This window comes from Somniosus microcephalus, chromosome 26 (genome assembly GCF_052327205.1).
Source record: "Somniosus microcephalus isolate GS21.2 chromosome 26, FLI_Smic_1.0, whole genome shotgun sequence".
NCBI classification, from domain to species: domain Eukaryota; kingdom Metazoa; phylum Chordata; class Chondrichthyes; order Squaliformes; family Somniosidae; genus Somniosus; species Somniosus microcephalus.
Genome location: NC_141012.1, coordinates 252,213 through 271,448, shown reverse-complemented (window position 1 = coordinate 271,448; position 19,236 = coordinate 252,213). Strand labels below are relative to the sequence as shown.

The following is a 19,236-nucleotide window of genomic DNA, read 5'->3' as shown; positions in this document are numbered from 1 at the left end:
TATATTACTTATCTGTTTGGGCTGTTGCCCCTTTAACTTACCTGTTTGGGCCGTTGCCCCTTTAAGACGTGCCCTAGCGCGCTGACGTCACGTCATGCACCTAAACGCGTCGGCCGCCAGCCTAGTTCGGCCATCCGCTCCCTCGACGGTCGCAACGGCCAGCCACAGTGCCAGGTGCCTCTCCCGCTCCCGCTACTTCGGCCACAACGGCCAGCCTCAGTGCTGGGTGCCTCTCGCGCTCGCGACTTCGGCCGCAACGGCCAGCCACAGTGCCAGGTGCCTCTCCCGCTCCCGCTACTTCGGCCACAACAGCCAGCCTCAGTGCTGGGTGCCTCTCCCGCTCCCGCGACTTCGGCCGCAACGGCCAGCCTCAGTGCCGGGTAGACGCGTCGACGTATCGGCGCGGGTCACATGACCGCCCCAAGCACGGGCGAACGCGCTGACGTCATGACGCGGTCACGTGATGCCTGAAGCGCGGGAAAACACAGCCGAGCGTGATGACGTCATTACGCTATCCAGAGGACTGCGGACTCAGTCCTCGTGGCGTCTCCGCTGGGGAAAGACCTACTCTACGGCTCTCCTGCAACCATCTCACTTACCTGCTGTATTCCGTCTGCTTCCTGCATTAAAGAACTTATTTATTATTCTCCTGAAGTTGAACTCGATTATTTAGTAGGCATTCGTTCAATACCTGCTGAGGTCAACCCGAATTCCTACAGTAGTCTATTTGGCTGACAGGACTATTGGTGAATCCATGAATGGGGAAGCAGTTAGCATCCCCACCCTTTTACTTCCTGTGAATGCAGGGAGAGAAAAGGCAAACATAGAAACAGAGAAACATAGGAGCAGGAGTCGGCCATTCGGCCCTTCGAGCCTGCTCTCCATTCAATATGATCATGGCTGACCCTCGATCTCAATACCATATTCCTGCTCTCTCCCCATACCCCTTGATGCCTTTTGTGTCTAGAAATCTATCTATCTCCTTCTCAAATATATTCAGTGATTTGGCCTCCACAACCTTCTGTGGTAGAGAATTCCACAGGTTCACCACCCTCTGAGTGAAGAAATTTCGCCTCATCTCAGTCCTAAATGTCCTACCCTGTATCCTGAGACTGTGACCCCTTGTTCTAGAACCCCCCAGCCAGGGGAAACATCCTCCCTGCATCCAGTCTGTCTAGCCCTGTCAGAATTTTATACGTTTCAGTCAGATCCCCTCTCATTCTTCTAAACTCTAGGGAATACAGGCCTAGTCGACCCAATCTCTCCTCATACGACAGTCCTGCCATCCCAGGAATCAGTCTGGTGAGCCTTCGCTGCACTCCCTCTATGGCAAGTATATCCTTTCTTAGGTAAGGAGACCAAAACTGTACACAATACTCCAGGTGTGTTCTCAAAAAGCGACACATGAGGGGAAAAATTCAGTTGTTTGCGCCTTGCGTTAGCGCCTTAAGAGGGCGTCAATTGGGGCGCAAAGCAACTAGAGGCCAGGCGCGGCGATGTTTGTGCTGCTCGCGAAATTAACCAGACATTTTACGACGGCGCTAAACACTCCCGCCACGGTCTCCTGCGGCGGCAGATTATGACGTCAGTCGAGTTCGTAACGCCCCGTTAGCGCCCCGGACTGGATATTGAGTGGCGCCCCCTGCCTTACCGCCTGCCGCTAGCAACGACAGGTTGAGGGGAGCATTATGCTGTCAGAAAGGGACTAGGGGAGCGTTATCTAAAGGCGACCGCTTCCTGCCTTTTTTTGTCAGTGACATTTTTGCACCACGCATTCTGAGAGAGAGAGAGACTTTTGGAGAGATTCAACGCTGTGTGAAGGAGTTTTGAGTACTGAGCAGCACTTTGCAGGTTTATTTAGATTTGCCCTTCCTTGCTTCGCCAGCGCTCTGAGGTAGCGCCTCGCTCCTCGGCGTTTGCGCCTTAAGACAGGTGTGAAGCGCCTGATTTAGCGCTGCAATCACCTCCAGGGGCGGTAAAAGCCAAGTTTGCTGTCGGAGGCGATAATTAGCGCCATGCGCTAAACTTTGCGCGCCGCCAATAATGGCGCCACAAATGGGGCAAAACCGAATTTTTGCCACATGGTCCGTCAGCAGATTGCAAGGGGCAGGCCTGGGTCTGGAAGCTAAGATGCAAGAAATCAGTCTCTACATTTAGAAGTTGTCTAGAGAGAAAGGCCGCTCAGGAGAGGGACAAGGTGAGTGATTTTTTTGCTCATTTTTTGAAGAGACAAATAAAATTGAGTGGAGAGAGTAAGGTTTATACCCAGCTCTTACTCTGTATGTTCACTTGCTGTTTGTAAAATAAAGTCGTGTAACAATTCATATCAGGCCTCATTTCACTAAAGTGTTTTTCAGTCACCGACTGATAGATTGGAATCCACGTGAAACAACAACAACATGCATTTATATAGCACCTTTAACATAGCAATGACACCAGGTGAAGTGCAGCCCGGCTCCTGCTCCAGTCCTCGGGACACCAATTTCCCTTAAATATGTAAAAGGCCCCACACGTGTTTAAGGCGGCTGCCAGGAACACCTGATCTAATTTCTGCTCTCAGATCTACCGCTCAGATCACAAGGGAGTCCTATCGTTGTACCACGAGAGGAGGCTACCATATCATTAGGATTGAGCAGTACGGTAGGAACAACAGCTTGTATTTATATAGCACCTTTAACCTAGTAAAACGTTGCAAGGCACTTCACAGGAGCATTGTCAAACAAAATTTGACACCGAGCCGCATAAGGAGATGACCAAAAGCTTGATCAAAGAGGTAGGTTTTAAGGAGCATCTTAAAGGAGGAAGGAAAGGTAGAGAGGTGGAGAGGTTTAGGGAGGGAATTCCAGAGCTTAGGCCCATTTATGGTATACACCTTTTTACTGTTCTTTTCCCCAATATGTACTACCTCACATTTCTCTGCATTGAACACTATCTGCCACCTATCTTCCCAGTTTATCTCCCTGTGCATTCTTCCACATTTAACTCAATGAAACTTATAAAATTCTAACAGGACTAGACAGACTAGATGCAGGAAGGATGTTCCCGATGGTCGGGGAGTCCAGAACCAGGGGTCACAGTCTAAGGATAAGGGGTAAGCCATTTAGGACAGAGATGAGGAGAAATTTATTCACGAGAGAGTGGTGAACCTGTGGAATTCTCTACCACAGAAGGCAGTTGAGCCTAACTTATTAAATATATTCAAGAAGAAGTTAGATATATGTCTTAAGGCTAAAGGGATCAAGGGATATGTGGAGAAAGCAGGGACAGGGTACTGAATTTGGATGATCAGCCATGATCTCATTAAATGGCGGAGCAGGCTCGAGGGGCCGAATGGCCTACTCCTGCTCCTATCTTCTATGTTTCTATGTTTCTATTCACCTATTGTCATTTTTCTAAGAGAAATCGAGTGCTCTGTCATATATTACCATTGTAATGCTGCTGAGCAGAGTACATCTGCACCATGCAGGCACATTGTACATCAGGAGCAAATGGGGCAGAACTGGCAGCAATTCTGGTGGGTGATGTCATCTCGCCTGTCGCTGACTGCAAAAGATACTTTGGCCTTGCAGGAACCATCCTTCCACTTTTTCTTCCCCTTTAAATAATGGTGGTAGTGATGGTTTCCTTAAAATGAAGGCATCATAGGAGCTCCTAGGGAAACAAGCATTCACCTGAGTTATTACATAGAGCTACATGAAGTGTACAGCACAGAAACAGGCCATTCAGCCCAACTGGTTTATGCCGCCATTTATGCTCCACATGCTCCGTGAAGGTGGTCGCATATAAGCTGTACATTGATGGAATAACGGACTTTATGGTTTATAGGGCATTGAATTAAGCACAGGTGGCCAAATGACAACATGGATGCAATCAACGGCCTCCTGTGCTCGCAGAAAACCATTAGCCCTGTAGAATTGTGCTACCCTATCACGCTGTTGTTGCTGATTGGTTGGGACAATTAGTGCAACTGTGAGACCCTCAATCCTTCTGTGGAGAGCAAACTTGCTGACACTACAGATATCATCGGTAGTAGCCTAGAAGGAACTGATGCATAAAATTTGATGGCCACAGATTCTTTGACAGCCAGTGACAATGCCGTATGGTGTCTGATCATCTCTGTACCACTTCATTGATGGTACAGCTATGTCACAGACTCCTAAGCCACTGCTTTTCAGTCAGTCCCAGATAATGATGCCTAATCCAATACATTCTTTGTACAGGTTGAGCGTCCCGAATCCGACAACCTCGGGACCGAGGCTGAGCCAGTTTTGGTATTTTTCCGGACTTCGGAACGTGTTTCTGATGTCCGAAGTCCGGAAACGCCCAAGCCCAGGTTGTGATATTCCTGGACTTCGGACATCAGAAACACATTCCGAGTCCGGAAATGCCTGGGCCCAGGTTGTGATATTTCTGGTTTTTGGTAAGCCTCCCTCAGGGTGTCCGGATTCAGGAACATTTTACGGATTCTGGATGACCCTGCCACCAATTGTCCCGGAGTCCGGATTCCGGAAAATTCCAGATTTTGGAGGCTCAACCTGTATACAAAAGCAAAATACTGCGGATGCTGGAAATCTGTAATAAACTGGAACTGACAATGGGTCATCGACCTGAAATGTTAACTCTGTTTCTCTCTCCACAGATGCTGCCTGACCTGCTGAGTATTTCCAGCATTTTCTGTTTTTATTACATTCTTTTGATGGTGGGTGCACTGGTGAGATCTCATGATACATCTTGTGTCCATCTGACATCATAGGCTTTTCTTGCTCTTTCTAGCATTCTTCACCAAATTAATCACTCCTGTGAAGCGCTAGTGAAGGATGTGAAGGATGTTTACTACATTGAGGACACTATATAAATGCAAGTTGTTTTTGTTGAATTGAGTACCCATTGTAGACTAAATATTCTAGGTTGCAGCTCAGCTATGAACAGTCATGCCTTCTCTGCTGCAAAGCCGTATTTATATGAGGTTGAGGAATACACTGCATGCTTGGTGAGCCTTGGAAAATGTGGTGAGTTTGAGTTAAGTACCCATTATGCTGGCAGTAATGACCGAACACGTGCGCAGGGGAGGCTGCGCGTGCGCATCAAACTTAGGTTTTTTTTTGTAGGTTTTCCCGGGAGGGTAAGCCTGCAGAATTTACACATTTAAAAAGCAGGCATAAGGCCTGCTTTTTACAAGGTAAGTGGTGAATTAATTAAAATTAAAACATTTTTTCCACAGGTTTATTATTTTTAAATACTTTAAAGCAAGGTAAGTTTATTTTTAGCCCCATTAGAATATAAAATTATTTTTTTCAAAAATTTAAATTATTGTTTAAAATAGTTATTTAATGTAATTTATAGTTTATTTAAAAAATGTGATTTAAAAATTTTTTTTATTTGAAGGTTTAGTGCTATTTTGGGGCCGTACTATTTTGGGGCCGTAGTATTTATGGCCAAGAAATTCGATGGGCTGCGCCACCAGTTAGTGCCTAAAGAGGGCACTCAGTGGCTTTAGCGCCACTGGCCATGCCTCCCGTGAAATTTAGCGGGGCGCTAGTGGCGGTGTTAGCCTGTAGCGCCGCGCCGCCACCGATGACGTCATCGGTGTGCGCAGCACCCCGCTGCTGCCCCGATTGCGATATTGGGTCGCGCCCCCCGCTGTAACGCTGGTCGCAATCTGCGACCGGTTCAGGGGGGCCTACCTGCGACGGTAGAGGCGCTAATTAAAGGGGAGGTGTGGGGCGGCCATTTTTTTTGCTGGCCGCCTGCCAGCACCTCCTCACGCCGCCGTCCCCGGCCTCCTGAGCAACCCCCGTGTTGTGCCGGCTTTGTCCCAAGAGCCCGGCACTTCTCCTCGGTGCCGGGCTCTTTTGCCGGCACTCGCGATCACCGATCACGCTGCTGCAGGCCCCTCCTCTTTAAGAAGGGGAGGAAGGCCTACAGTACCGCAGTGCGCCGTGCCACAGCGTGTGGCGCTGCGGCACGTTGCGCTGAGATATTCAGTTTCAGCGCCCCAAGAGGGACGCGGGGTGCCTCAAGCAGCGCCCCACTTCCATTTGGGCCACTCAAACTGAATATCGGGGTGGCGCAAGCGGCTCCGTTCACAGCGGGAATTCCGGCGCCCAGGCGAGCGTGGGCGCCACCGAATATTTAGGCCTATAAGTCTTGACAGCACTTCCTGTCAAGACTTATGAGTGGAGCATTCCCTGCTCCGATTGGCTGCCCATGGCCCACATGATCCCAGGGGACGCATCGAACTAACTGCGCCCCTGGGATACACAAGCACTGCGCGCTGGCAGTTGGACCAGGCCCCGGATCAGAATTCCACGGGGCCCTACAGCTCAATGGCTGGCACGCAAGGTAAGTGCAGGTTGGGGGCTTGCACCCACGGGAAGCCCCCGACCTGAATTTCTGGGCCATTGTGTGTTATTCTGCAATCCTGATATTACCACTGTCTAACCCATTAGTAATGCAAGTATTAATTGTAATCGCAACACTAGCTTACAGGCTGGAGCACCCTCTCCTACCTCCCCTAATAAAAAAATTAAACAGTGTTGTATATATCTCTATTTTAATCTTCATATAGATTGGACAAATCAAATTGGCAAGGGTAGCCTTGAGGACAAATTCATAGAATGTATTTGGGATGGTTTCTTAGAATAATACATTGTGGAACTAACCAGGGAGAAGGCTATTTTAGATCTGGTAATGTGTAATGAGTCAGGATTAATTAATGATCTCATGGTAAAGGATCATCTAGGGAAGAGTGATCATAGCATGATAGAATTTCAAATTCAGTTTGAGAATGAGAAACTTGGGTCTGAAACTAGTGTCCTAAACTTAAATAAAGAAAATTACAAAGATATGAAGACAGAGTTGGCTAAAGTAGACTGGGAAAATAAATTAAAGGGTAAGACGATAGATAAGCAGTGGCAGACATTTAAGGAGATATTTCATAACTCTCTGCAAAGGTTTATTCCAGTGAGAAAGAAAGACTCTACGAGAAGGATGACCCATCCGTGGCTAACTAAGGAAGTTAAGGATGGTATCAAATTGAAAACGGAAGCATACAGTGTTGCAAAGATTAGTGGTAGGCCAGAGGATTGGGAAATTTTAAGAAACCAGCAAATGCTGACAGAAAAATAATAAAGAGGGAGAAGATAGATTATGAAAGTAAACTAGCAAAAAATATAAAAACAGACAGTAAGAGCTTCTACAGGTATATAAAAAGGAAGAGAGTAGCTAAAGTAAATGTTGGTCTTTTAGAGGATGAGACGGGGGAATTAATAATGGGAAACAGGGAAATGGCAGAGACTTTGAACAAATATTTTGTATCGGTCTTCACGGTAGAAGACACTAAAAGCATCCCAATAATAATTGATAATCAAGGGGCTATAGAGAGGGAGGAACTTAAAAGAATGACTATCACTAGAGAAAAAGTACTAGGCAAACTAATGTGACTAAAGGCTAACAAGTCCCCTGACCTGATGGCCTACATCCTAGGGTTTTAAAAGATGTGGCTGCAGAGATAGTGGATGCTTTGGTTGTAATCTACCAAAATTCCCTGGCTTCTGGAGAGGTCCCAGCAGATTGGAAAACTGCAAATGTAATGTCCCTATTCAAGAAAGGAGGGAGGCAGAAAGCAGAAAACTATAGGTCAGTTAGCCTAACATCAGTCATTGGGAAAATGTTGGAATCCATTGTTAAGGAAGTAATAGCAGGACATTTAGAAAATCATAATACAATCAAGCAGAGTTAACATGGTTTTATGAAAGGGAAATCGTGTTTGACAAATTTACTAGAGTTCTTTGAGGATGTAACGAGTAGGGTGGATAAAGGGGAACCAGTAGATGTAGTGTATTTGGATTTCCAGAAGGCATTCGATAAGGTGCCACATAAAAGGTTACTGCACAAGATAAAAGCTCACGGGGTTGGGGGTAATATATTAGCATGGATAGAGGGTTGGCTAACTAACAGAAAACAAAGAGTCAGGATAAATGGGTCATTTTCAGTTTGGCAAACTGTAACTAGTGGGATGCTACAGGGATCAGTGCTGGGGCCTCAACTATTTACAATCTATATTAATGACTTGGATGAAGTGTGTACTGTAGCCAAATTTGCTGATGATACAAAGATAAGTGGGAAAGTAAGTTGTGAGGAAGACACACTGGGATGGATTTTACTTACCGAGATGAGTTGGGACGGGACTGCTGCCTTCCAGGTTCTAGTCCCGCCCCCAGCAACGTCTGATGAACAGATGCTATTTTGCCCTGGTTGGCCATGTTAAGCCCACCCTGCGGGCTTGCCGGCCAATTAAGGGAAAGCCGGTGTCAGATGACGTCAGTTGATGATGCTTCATCTGCCAGTTTTCTTAAAGGCATATGCACCACACTTGTTTAACAGATGATTTGACAGTGTTTGGCAGAATTGAGGAGCTGTCAAACACAGGCCATCACTGTCCAAAGGTGAGCCCTTGCACCCAGGCGCTCCAATTACTCTCTCCTTAGGATAAAACAGATGGCAGCTGCAGCTGAGATTGTAGAAGCCATCTGTCACTTCTCCCGATGAGATGAGGCTACACAAACACTTCACACCTTGTCACCTGCAGAAACATCTAACCACATTAAAAATGACTTTCACAACATTTCCTTACCTCTGATACTAACCATTGTCCAATTGCATCCTTCACACCACTTCTGCAGCTGTCATCCAAATACCAACATAACAACAGACCCACAGCACACCTCACTTACCCTGGCAGGGTTCCCCGACATTGGGAAGCCCACAGCAGCAGTCAAAAAATTGGGAAAGCCTTTTAACTGCCTGTTAACTACCTGTTAACAGGCAGTTAAGTGGCTATAATCATCTTCCCGCTGCTAGGAGTCGAGTCCCTGCGTAAATCGGGGATCCAACTCCCGGGAAGATTGTTGGAGGTAGGTTGGGAGTGGGTTTGGGACCAGCTCCCATTCTTTTTGACTTTCCCAGCAGTCCCGCCTCCAAATCCGCCTCCTCAGGATGGGTAAAATCCAGCCCAAAGAGATATAGATAGGATAAGTGCGTGGGCAAAAATTTGGCAGCTGGAGTAGAATGTGGGAAAATGTGAGGTTTTCCACTTTGGTAGGAAAAATAAAAAGGCAAATTATTATTTAAATGGAGAGAGACTACAAAATGCTGCGGTACAGAGGGATCTGGGGGTCCTCATACATGAAAGTTAGCATGCAGGTACAGCAATTAATTAGGAAGGCAAATGGAATGTTGGCCTTTATTGCAAGGGGGATGGAGTATAAAAGTAGGGAAGTCTTGCTACAACTGTTGGTGAGACCACACCTAGAGTACTGCGTACAGTTTTGGTCTTCTTATTTAAGGAGGGATACACTTGCATTGGAGGCAGTTCAGAGAAGGTTCACTAGGTTGATTCCTGGGATGAAGGGGCTGTCTTATGAGAAAAGGTTGAGCAGGTTGGGCCTATACTCATTGGAGTTCTTATTGAAACATATAAGATTCTGAGGGGGCTTGACAGGGTAGATGCTGAGAGGATGTTTCCCCTCATGGGGGAAATCTAGAACTAGGGGGCATAGTTTCAGGATAAGGGGGCACCCTTTTAAATTGGAGATGAGGAGGAATTTCTTCTCTCAGAGGGTCGTGAATCTTTGGAATTCTCTACCCCAGAGAGCTGTGGAGACGGAGTCATTGGCCCCGATTTTCCCCCAGCCGTCAGGCGGGGTTTCAGGCATGTGGGGGGGGGGGAATCCCGAATTTGGGGGTCCCGACACCATCCCGCCCAAAACCCCACCCCACGTAAATTTCAGGGGCGGCGGGTACCCGCCCCGCACTGGGACCCGCCGAAACCAGGCGGGAAGGGATTAGTGCCAATTACCTGCCTGTTAACAGGTAGTTAACAGGCAGTTTTTAGCCTAATCCCTATTTTGAGGGGTTTCGTGTGGGATTCCCGACGGCTCCAAACCACGCCAGGTTAGAGCAGGCGGGCTGTCGGGTTGAAGGAGTTGGAGGGGTCGCGATGTCAGTGCTCAGGTGAGTGATGGGTGCATGAGTGTAAAGGTAAGTGTGTTTGGTGTGTCTAAAGTGTGTAAAGAAGTTTTACTTACCTGTACTTACCTTCACAGCATTTCTTCCTGTAGCCGTCGGGAGGCCATCACTCACCCGGAACTTAAAGCTGAATGGCTGCGATCTGTCAAAAGTGACAGCCTTCAGCTTTGAGTGCTGGTAAGAGTTCTAACTGAGTCTGTGCAGAATGACTCATGGTAGAACTCAGACTGTCAGTGTTTCACAGCTTCAAACAGCTGTGAGACACTGATATTTCATCTGTCAAAAACTCTTGACAGATGAAATTGGAGTCTGTGACGTCACCTGTGCTGGGTGGCCCTTAATTGGCCTGCTGAGCCCGCTGGGCGGGTTCAACAAGGTCAATCAAGGGGAAATCGCGCGGATTGGCCGGATTGACCGAGGCCCACAGCCCCGAGACCGGAGAAGCAGCGGACCTGCGCGGAAGCAGCCCGAGGCGGGAGAGCTTAAAGGCTTGAGAGGGAGCAGTCAGAGGCACCGAGGCCCACAGCCCCGAGACCGGAGAAGCAGCGGACCTGCGCGGAAGCAGCCCGAGGCGGGAGAGCTTAAAGGCTTGAGAGGGAGCAGTCAGAGGCACCGAGGCCCACAGCCCCGAGACCGGAGAAGCAGCGGACCTGCGCGGAAGCAGCCCGAGGCGGGAGAGTTTAAAGGCTTGAGAGGGAGCAGTCAGAGGCACCGAGGCCCACAGCCCCGAGACCGGAGAAGCAGCGGACCTGCGCGGAAGCAGCCCGAGGCGGGAGAGCTTAAAGGCTTGAGAGGGAGCAGTCAGAGGCACCGAGGCCCACAGCCCCGAGACCGGAGAAGCAGCGGACCTGCGCGGAAGCAGCCCGAGGCGGGAGAGCTTAAAGGCTTGAGAGGGAGCAGTCAGAGGCACCGAGGCCCACAGCCCCGAGACCGGAGAAGCAGCGGACCTGCGCGGAAGCAGCCCGAGGTGGGAGAGCTTAAAGGCTTGAGAGGGAGCAGTCAGAGGCACCGAGGCCCACAGCCCCGAGACCGGAGAAGCAGCGGACCTGCGCGGAAGCAGCCCGAGGCGGGAGAGCTTAAAGGCTTGAGAGGGAGCAGTCAGAGGCACCGAGGCCCACAGCCCCGAGACCGGAGAAGCAGCGGACCTGCGCGGAAGCAGCCCGAGGCGGGAGAGCTTAAAGGCTTGAGAGGGAGCAGTCAGAGGCACCGAGGCCCACAGCCCCGAGACCGGAGAAGCAGCGGACCTGCGCGGGAGCAGCCCGAGGCTGGTGAGTTTAAAAGCTCACCTTTCGCGGGCTTTTTCTTTCACAGCTGGTGCAATCAGGAGAGCAGGAGGCCAGTAACTCTTATATAGGTGGAGCTGTTGCTAAACCCGAAACACTACAGTGTAGTGTCTTCCACCCTTCCACCTCCTCTAACCTTTTAGGGGTTAGGGGAAGTTGAAAAGGTAGGTTCAATTTATTTTATTTCAGGAGCCTAACCTAGGTGGAAAAGGTTCCAGGACAGGAGGCGGCAGTGAAAATACAACACCAGAAAACAGGTAGGTGACTGGTTGGTGAGTACTTTCACAAACTTATTCTAAGTAGAATTCAATAATTAAGCTAAATCGTAGTAAATAAAAGGGTATTGTAAGGGTTAAGTCATGGAAGGGCAGCTCGGACCCGTGCCATGCTCCTCCTGTGCCATGTGGGAAATCAGGGACACTGTCCCTGACAACTATGTGTGCAGGAAGTGTGTCCAGCTGCAGCTCCTAGCGGACCGCATGGCGGCGCTGGAGCTGTGAATGGACTCACTCTGGAGCATACGCGATGCTGAGGATCTTGTGGATAGCACATTCAGTGAGTTGGTCACACCGCAGGTAAAGGCTAGCTCAGACAGTAAATGGGTGACCAAAAGGCAGGGTAAAGGCAGGAAGGTAGTGCAGGAGTCACCTGCGGTCATCTCCCTCCAAAACAGGTTTACCGTTTTGGGTACTGTTGGGGGAGATGACTTATCAGGGGAAGGCACCAGCAGCCAGGTTCAGGGCACCATGACTGGCTCTGCTGCACAGAAGGGCGGGAAAAAGAGGTATAGGGCTATAGTGATAGGGGATTCAATTGTAAGGGGGATAGATAGGAGTTTCTGTGGCCGAGACCGAGACTCCAAGATGGTATGTTGCCTCCCTGGTGCAAGGGTCAAGGATGTCTCGGAGCGGGTGCAGAGCATTCTGAAGGGGGAGGGGGATCAGCCAGTTGTCATGGTACATGTAGGTACCAACGATGTAGGTAAAAAGAGGGAGGAGGTCCTACAAGCTGAATTTAGGGAGTTAGGAGCTAAATTGAAAAGTAGGACCTCAAAGGTAGTAATCTCTGGATTGCTACCAGTGCCACGAGCTAATAAGTTTAGAGAGAGTAAGATAGATAAGCTAAATACGTGGCTTGAGCAGTGGTGCAAGGGAGAGGGATTTAAATTCCTGAGGCATTGGAACCAGTTCTTGGGGAGGAGTGACCTGTACCAAGGGGACGGTCTACACCTGAACTGTGAGGGAGCCGATGTCCTTGGGGTAATATTTTCTAGGGCGGTTCGGGAGGATTTAAACTAATTTGGCAGGGGGATGGGAACCTAGGTAGTGGAAAAGAGGGAAGTCATATGAAGTCAGAAATAGATGGTAGAAAGGTGAGAAGCAATAAGCAAAGGAGAGAAACACAAAGGGCCAAACTAATTCATAATGAGAGTGTGAAAAAAGCAAGCCTGAAGGCTTTGTATCTTAATGCTAGAAGCATTAGGAACAAGGTGGATGAATTAGTTGTGGAAATAGAGGTAAACAAGTATGATTTGATTGGGATTACAGAAACGTGGCTGCAGGGTGGGCAAGGCTGGGAACTTAACATCCAGGGATATACAATATTTAGGAAGGATCGGCAAAAAGGTAGGGGAGGTGGGGTAGCATTGCTGGTAAAGGAGGGGATTAATGCAATGGAAAGGAAGGATATTAACTCGGATGAAACGGAATCTGTATGGGTAGAAATGAGAAATAGCAAGGGGAGGAAAACGTTAGTGGGTGTGATATATAGGCCTCCAAATAGTAATATGGAGGTGAGGGAAGGCATAAAAAGGGAAATTAGAGAAGCGTGCGATAAGAGCACAGCTGTCATCATGGGTGACTTTAATTTACATATTGATTGGACTACCCAAATTAGTAAAAATTCTGAGGAGGAGGAATTCCTGGAATGTTTTCGGGACGGTTATCTGGACCAATATGTCGAGGAGCCGACTCGAGATCAGGCCATTTTAGACTGGGTATTGTGCAATGAGAAGGGACTTATCAGCAATCTTCTTGTACGAGGCCCCTTGGGTCAGAGCGATCATAATATGATCGAGCTCTCAGTCGAGATGGAGAGTGAGGAAATTGAATCAGAGACTAAGGTCCAGAACTTAAATAAAGGGAATTACGAGGGTATGAGACGGGAATTGGGTAAGATTGATTGGGTGGTGTTTCTGGGGGGATTGACAGTGGATAGACAATGGCAAGCATTCAAAGATAGAATGGAAGAATTCCAGAACATGTTTATACCGGTTTGGCATAAAAATAAACCTAAAAAGGTGACTCAACCGTGGATAACGAGGGAAATTAGGGACAGCATAAAATCAAAAAAAAGGGCATATCAACTGGCAAAAAAAAGCACCAGACCGGAAGATTGGGGGCAGTACAGGATACAGCAAAAGAGGACAAAGGGATTAATCAGGAAGGGGAAAATAGAATACGAAAGTAAACTTGCAGCAAACATAAAGACAGACTGCAAAAGCTTTTATCGGTATATCAGGAGGAAAAGACTGGTAAAATCCCAAGTCGGTCCCTTGCAGTTCGATTCGGGAGAATATATAATGGAGAATAAGGAAATGGCAGACCAATTAAACTCATACTTTGGTTCTGTATTCACAAAGGAGGACACAAATAACCTCCCAGGAATATCGGCAAACATAGGGACTAATGAGAGGGAGGAGCTGACAGAAATTAGTATCTCTAGGGATATGGTGTTGGGTAAGTTGAGGGGACTGAAGGCCGACAAATCCCCGGGGCCTGATAAACTACATCCTAGGGTACTTAAGGAGGTGGCCCTGGAGATAGCAGATGCTCTAAGGATCATCTTCCGGAACTCCATTGACTCGGGAACAGTACCCGTGGATTGGAGGGTAGCTAATGTTACCCCAATATTTAAAAAGGGGGGTAGAGAGAAAGCAGGGAATTATAGACCAGTAAGCCTTACATCGGTTGTGGGCAAAATGCTAGAGTCCATTATTAAGGATAAAATAGCGGAGCACTTGACAAATGGGGAAAGGATTGGACAGAGTCAACATGGATTTACAAAGGGTAAATCGTGTTTGACTAATCTGCTGGAATTTTTTGAGGAAGTAACTGGTAAAATAGATGGGGGAGAGCCAGTGGATGTGGTGTACCTTGACTTCCAGAAAGCCTTCGATAAGGTTCCACACAAAAGATTATCATGCAAAATTAAGGCTCATGGGATTGGGGGCAAAGTATTAACGTGGATAGAGAACTGGCTGGCGGATAGAAAACAGAGAGTTGGAATAAACGGCTCGTTTTCGGAGTGGCAGGCAGTGACCAGCGGGGTGCCGCAAGGATCTGTCCTGGGACCCCAGCTGTTCACAATATATATAAATGATCTGGATCAGGGAATTGGATGCAATATTTCCAAATTCGCTGACGACACTAAACTAGGAGGAGGGGTGGGCTCTGATGAGGATGTCAGGAGGCTACAGTGCGATTTGGACAGGTTGGGGGAATGGGCGGATACGTGGCAGATGCACTATAATGTGGATAAATGCGAGGTTATCCACTTTGGGGGTAAAAACAGGAGGGTAGATTATTATCTAAATGGCAATAGATTGGGAGATGGGGAAGTGCAGAGGGACCTGGGTGTTCTTGTGCACCAGTCACTGAAGGAGAGCATGCAGGTGCAACAGGCGATTAAGAAGGCAAATGGTATGTTGGCCTTCATATCAAGGGGGTTCGAGTATAGGAATAGGGATACCTTACTACAGCTGTACAAGGTGCTGGTGAGACCGCATCTGGAGTATTGTGTACAGTTTTGGTCGCCCCATCTGCGGAAGGATGTTCTTGCCATGGAAAGAGTGCAACGGCGATTCACCAGGCTGATACCTGGAATGGCGGGAATGACCTACGAAGAGAGATTAAATAGTTTGGGCTTGTACTCACTGGAGTTTAGAAGATTGAGAGGGGATCTCATCGAAACATATAAAATTATGGCAGGCCTGGACAGGCTGAATTCAGAGAGAATGTTTCCAATGGCCGGGGAGCACAGAACCAGGGGCCACAGTCTAAAAATAGCGGGCAAATCATTTAAAACAGAGATGAGGAAGAATTTCTTCACTCAAAGAGTGGTGAGCCTGTGGAATTCCCTGCCACAGAGGGCTGCGAAGGCTAATTCAATAAATATTTTCAAGAGAGAATTGGATATATTTCTGAAGGCTAGGGGGATTAAGGGTTACGGAGAAAAGGCGGGGACGGGGTACTGAACTGGTAAGATCAGCTATGATCTCAGACGAAGATCAGCCATGATCTCATTGAATGGCGGAGCAGGCTCGAAGGGCCGAATGGACTACTCCTGTTCCTATCTCTATGTATCTATGTATGTCGAAGTAGGCGGGTCAAAAACCCGAAAGGGGAAGCCCCGCCTTCTTCCCGACAGGTTCGGCAAAATCTACCCCATTGAATATATTCAAGGCGGAGATAGACAGATATTTGAGCTACAGGGGAGTCAAGGGTTATGGGGAACAGGCAGAAAAGTGGAGTTAAGTCCAAGATCAGATCAGCCATGATCTTATTGAATGGCGGAGCAGGTTCAAGGGGCTGAATGGCCTACTCCTGCTCCTATTTCTTATGTTCTTATAACCCTCAATCAACCTTCTGAACAAATCTCCTTTTGAATGGTGACAATTGACCCCAAATTAGTTACTTTCTGCAGTAATCTTTTCAAAATGTTCACTATCTTGTGGGCAAAAAAGTTCTTTCTAATCTCTATGAGATAGTGACAAAAATGACTAAATAAAGGAATTGTACAAGCAGCTTTCAAAATTGAATCAGAAGAATATTGTATGACAAGCTACCTCAGAAAGGAAACATCAGAAATGCACTATTTGTAATCAATGTTTTGGAAGATATATTAAAAGTATAATGGGAAAAAATTGGGTGGCCAACATCGCTGGGGCGCTAAATTTAGCACCCTGAAAAAGTTAGCGCCCCCTGCTGTAAATTCACTGTTGGGCCCCAAGCAGGAGGTGGGGTGCTACTGTAAGAGCACCACCTCCTTCTTGGGGCGCTACTACTGAAGTTAGCGGTGCTACGTGCAACAGTGCCACGCGCGGTGGCACGTATCGCCATGTCATTGCAGGCCTCCTCCCCTGATTAAAGGGGAGGGGCCTAGCACTGTGCGCACTGGGGCCCTGCTGGACCACCGGGGAGCGATCGCGGCCGGCACCCTGCATAAAAAGTGAAAGGGGGCAGGTGCTGGCAGTCGGCCAAAATAAAAATGGCCGCCCAACACCTGCCCTTTAGGTAGTGCCGCCGCCCCTGCAAAAATGCCCCCTGATCCTTTCGGACATATCGTCCGGCGGTAGGTCAGGGGGCGCAAGGGAAGTTTGCGGCCGGGGTGCAAGCGGGGTGTTGTGCACGGCGATGATGTCATCGCCAGTGGCGCAGCGCTGCGGGGCGCTACCGGCTACCACCACCACTAACCTCCCGCTGAATTTCGTGGGCGGCGTTAGTGGTATGGGCCCGGGCGCTAGGGGATTTGTGCCCTGTTAGCTCCCCCGGGGGTGTTAACGAGAGGCACAAACCAACCCAATTTTTCCCCCTAAGATTCTAACAGTTTGCTTTGAATCAAATTGTATTATACTTTTCATAAGAAGGGGCATTGCTTTTCTTGTTCTACATAAATGACCTGGTCTTGGGTATGGGGAGTACAATTTCAAAGTTTGCGGATGATACAATACTTGGCAATGTAGTAAATAGTGAGAAGGACAGTAACAGACTTCAGGAGGGCATAGACAGATTAGTGAAATGGGCAGACACATGGCAGATGCAACTTAATGCGGATAAGTGTGGAGTGATGCACTTTGGGCGGAACAACATGGAGAGGCAGTATAATCTAAATGGTACTATTTTGAAAAGGGTGCAAGAGTAGGGGGACTTGTGGGTACATATTTACAAATCTTTGAAGGTGGCAGGGCAAGTTGACAAGGTGGCTAAGAAAACATATTGGATACTTGGCTTTGTAAATAGGGGCATTGAATACAAAAACAAGGAATTCACGCTAAACCTTTACAAATCACAGGTCTTAGCCGGAGTATTTTGTACTATTCTGGGCACCACACTTCAGGAAGGATGTCAAGGCCTTGGAGAGGGTACAGAGGAAGTTTACCAGGATGATACCAGGGATGAAGGACTTCAGTTATGTGGAGAGATTGGAGAAGCTGGGATTGTTCTCCTTAGAGCAGAGAAGGTTAAGGGGAGACCTAATAGAAGTATTCAAATTTATGAGGGGTTTTGATAGGGCAAGTAGAGAAAAATTGTTTTCTCTAGCAAGTGGGTCACTAACCAGAGGTCATAGATTTAAAATAATTGCCAAAATAACCAGAGGGGAAATCAGAAGATTTTTTTTTCACACAGAGGCTTGTTAAGATCTGGGCGCACTACCTGAAAGGGTGGTGAAAGCAAATTCCATATGGACTTTAAAAAGGCAATTGGACATGTACTTGAAGGGGATTCATTTGCAGGGTAATGGGGAAAAAGCTAGGGTGTGGGACTAATTGGACAGCTCTTTCAAAGAGCCGGTATGGGCACGATGGGATGAATTACCTCCTTCTGTGCTGTAAGATTCTATGATTCTGTAATAAATATACTGGCTATTTAATTCTCTTCTAATCAGCTGCAAACTATTTCTTGAAAAAAGTTGTACCAATTATGCCACAATCATTAATCACATTGACATGGAAAGCCTGCATCAATGATCCAGGGCTGCAACAATCGGCCTCCAAATCCATGACCATCTTCCTTTCTGTCCAGCCACTGGAACTCTCCCCCCTTGATCCCCTATTATCTCACTTTTGCTAGTCATCCTTGGTGCCCTAGTCAGTTGAATGGTGCCTTAATGTCAAGGGCAGTTCAGCTCTTACACCCATTTCTGCATCAAGGCTGTGATGAGTGGTTCTGACTGAGTGTCAGTGAGCAGGTTCTTGGTGAGTGGATGCTTCTTGATGGCACTACTATCCAAAAGTAGCAATATCATAGGAATGCTATTATCTCCAAATTCCTCAAGTCACAAACCATCCTGACTTGGATATTAATTGTTGTTCCTTCATCGTCACTGGGTCAGAATCCTGAAATTCCATTGTGGGAGCACAATCATCACAAGGACTGCAGCATTTTAAGAAACAAGCCCATCACCATCTTCTCATGGCAACAAGTGTTACCTATATCTCAAGAACAAATTAAAAAAGAATTGAAGTTTTCTGATTAAAAATAACTTAGAGAGCATGGGAAACTATGAAGAAAAATGCAGGAGGTTGTAGGAGAATATAAACAGGTTAACAGAATGGGCAGATAGGTGGCAGATGTAGTTCAATGCAAAGAAATGTGAAGCACTACATTTTTGGGAAAAGAATAATGTTGAGTTTCTGAACAAAATGGAGGAACAGCGAAATCTAGGAATGCAGATACATTAATCTTCAATGATATGAGTACAGGTAGGAAAGACCTTTAAAAAAGGTAAATGTGATTCTCAGGTTTATGCATAGGGACATTGAATATAAAAGCAGCTAAGTGAATTTGTACAAAACATTGGTTTGGCTGCAGTTGGAGTATTGTGTATCTGGGTGCCCTGTTACACAAAGGATATTAGAGTCAGACAAACAATACAGGAATGATTCATTAGAATGATAACAGAGCAACAGGTTATAGTTATGAAGGCAACTCAATAAATTGGGTTTTTATTCACCAGAACGTAAAAGACTAAGGGGGGATCCTGACAGGGCTTTTCAAAATTATGAAAGGGTTTGAGAGGGTAAATAGTAAATATTGTTTGGTTGGAAAATTGGTAATAAGGGAGCACAGGATTATCAATAAAATAATAAAAAGGATAATCTAAAAGAACGCTTTGATAGAGAGGGTTATTAAAATTTAGAATG

General features: G+C 47.2%; 1 protein-coding gene across 1 annotated transcript in view; it reads right to left on the bottom strand.

Annotated features, from left to right (window-relative positions):
- LOC147100180 (glutamate receptor ionotropic, kainate 4-like) overlaps positions 1-19,236 on the bottom strand; it is a 336,084-nt gene that overhangs the window by 269,119 nt on the left and 47,729 nt on the right. The gene's annotated exons all lie outside the window — the stretch shown is intronic.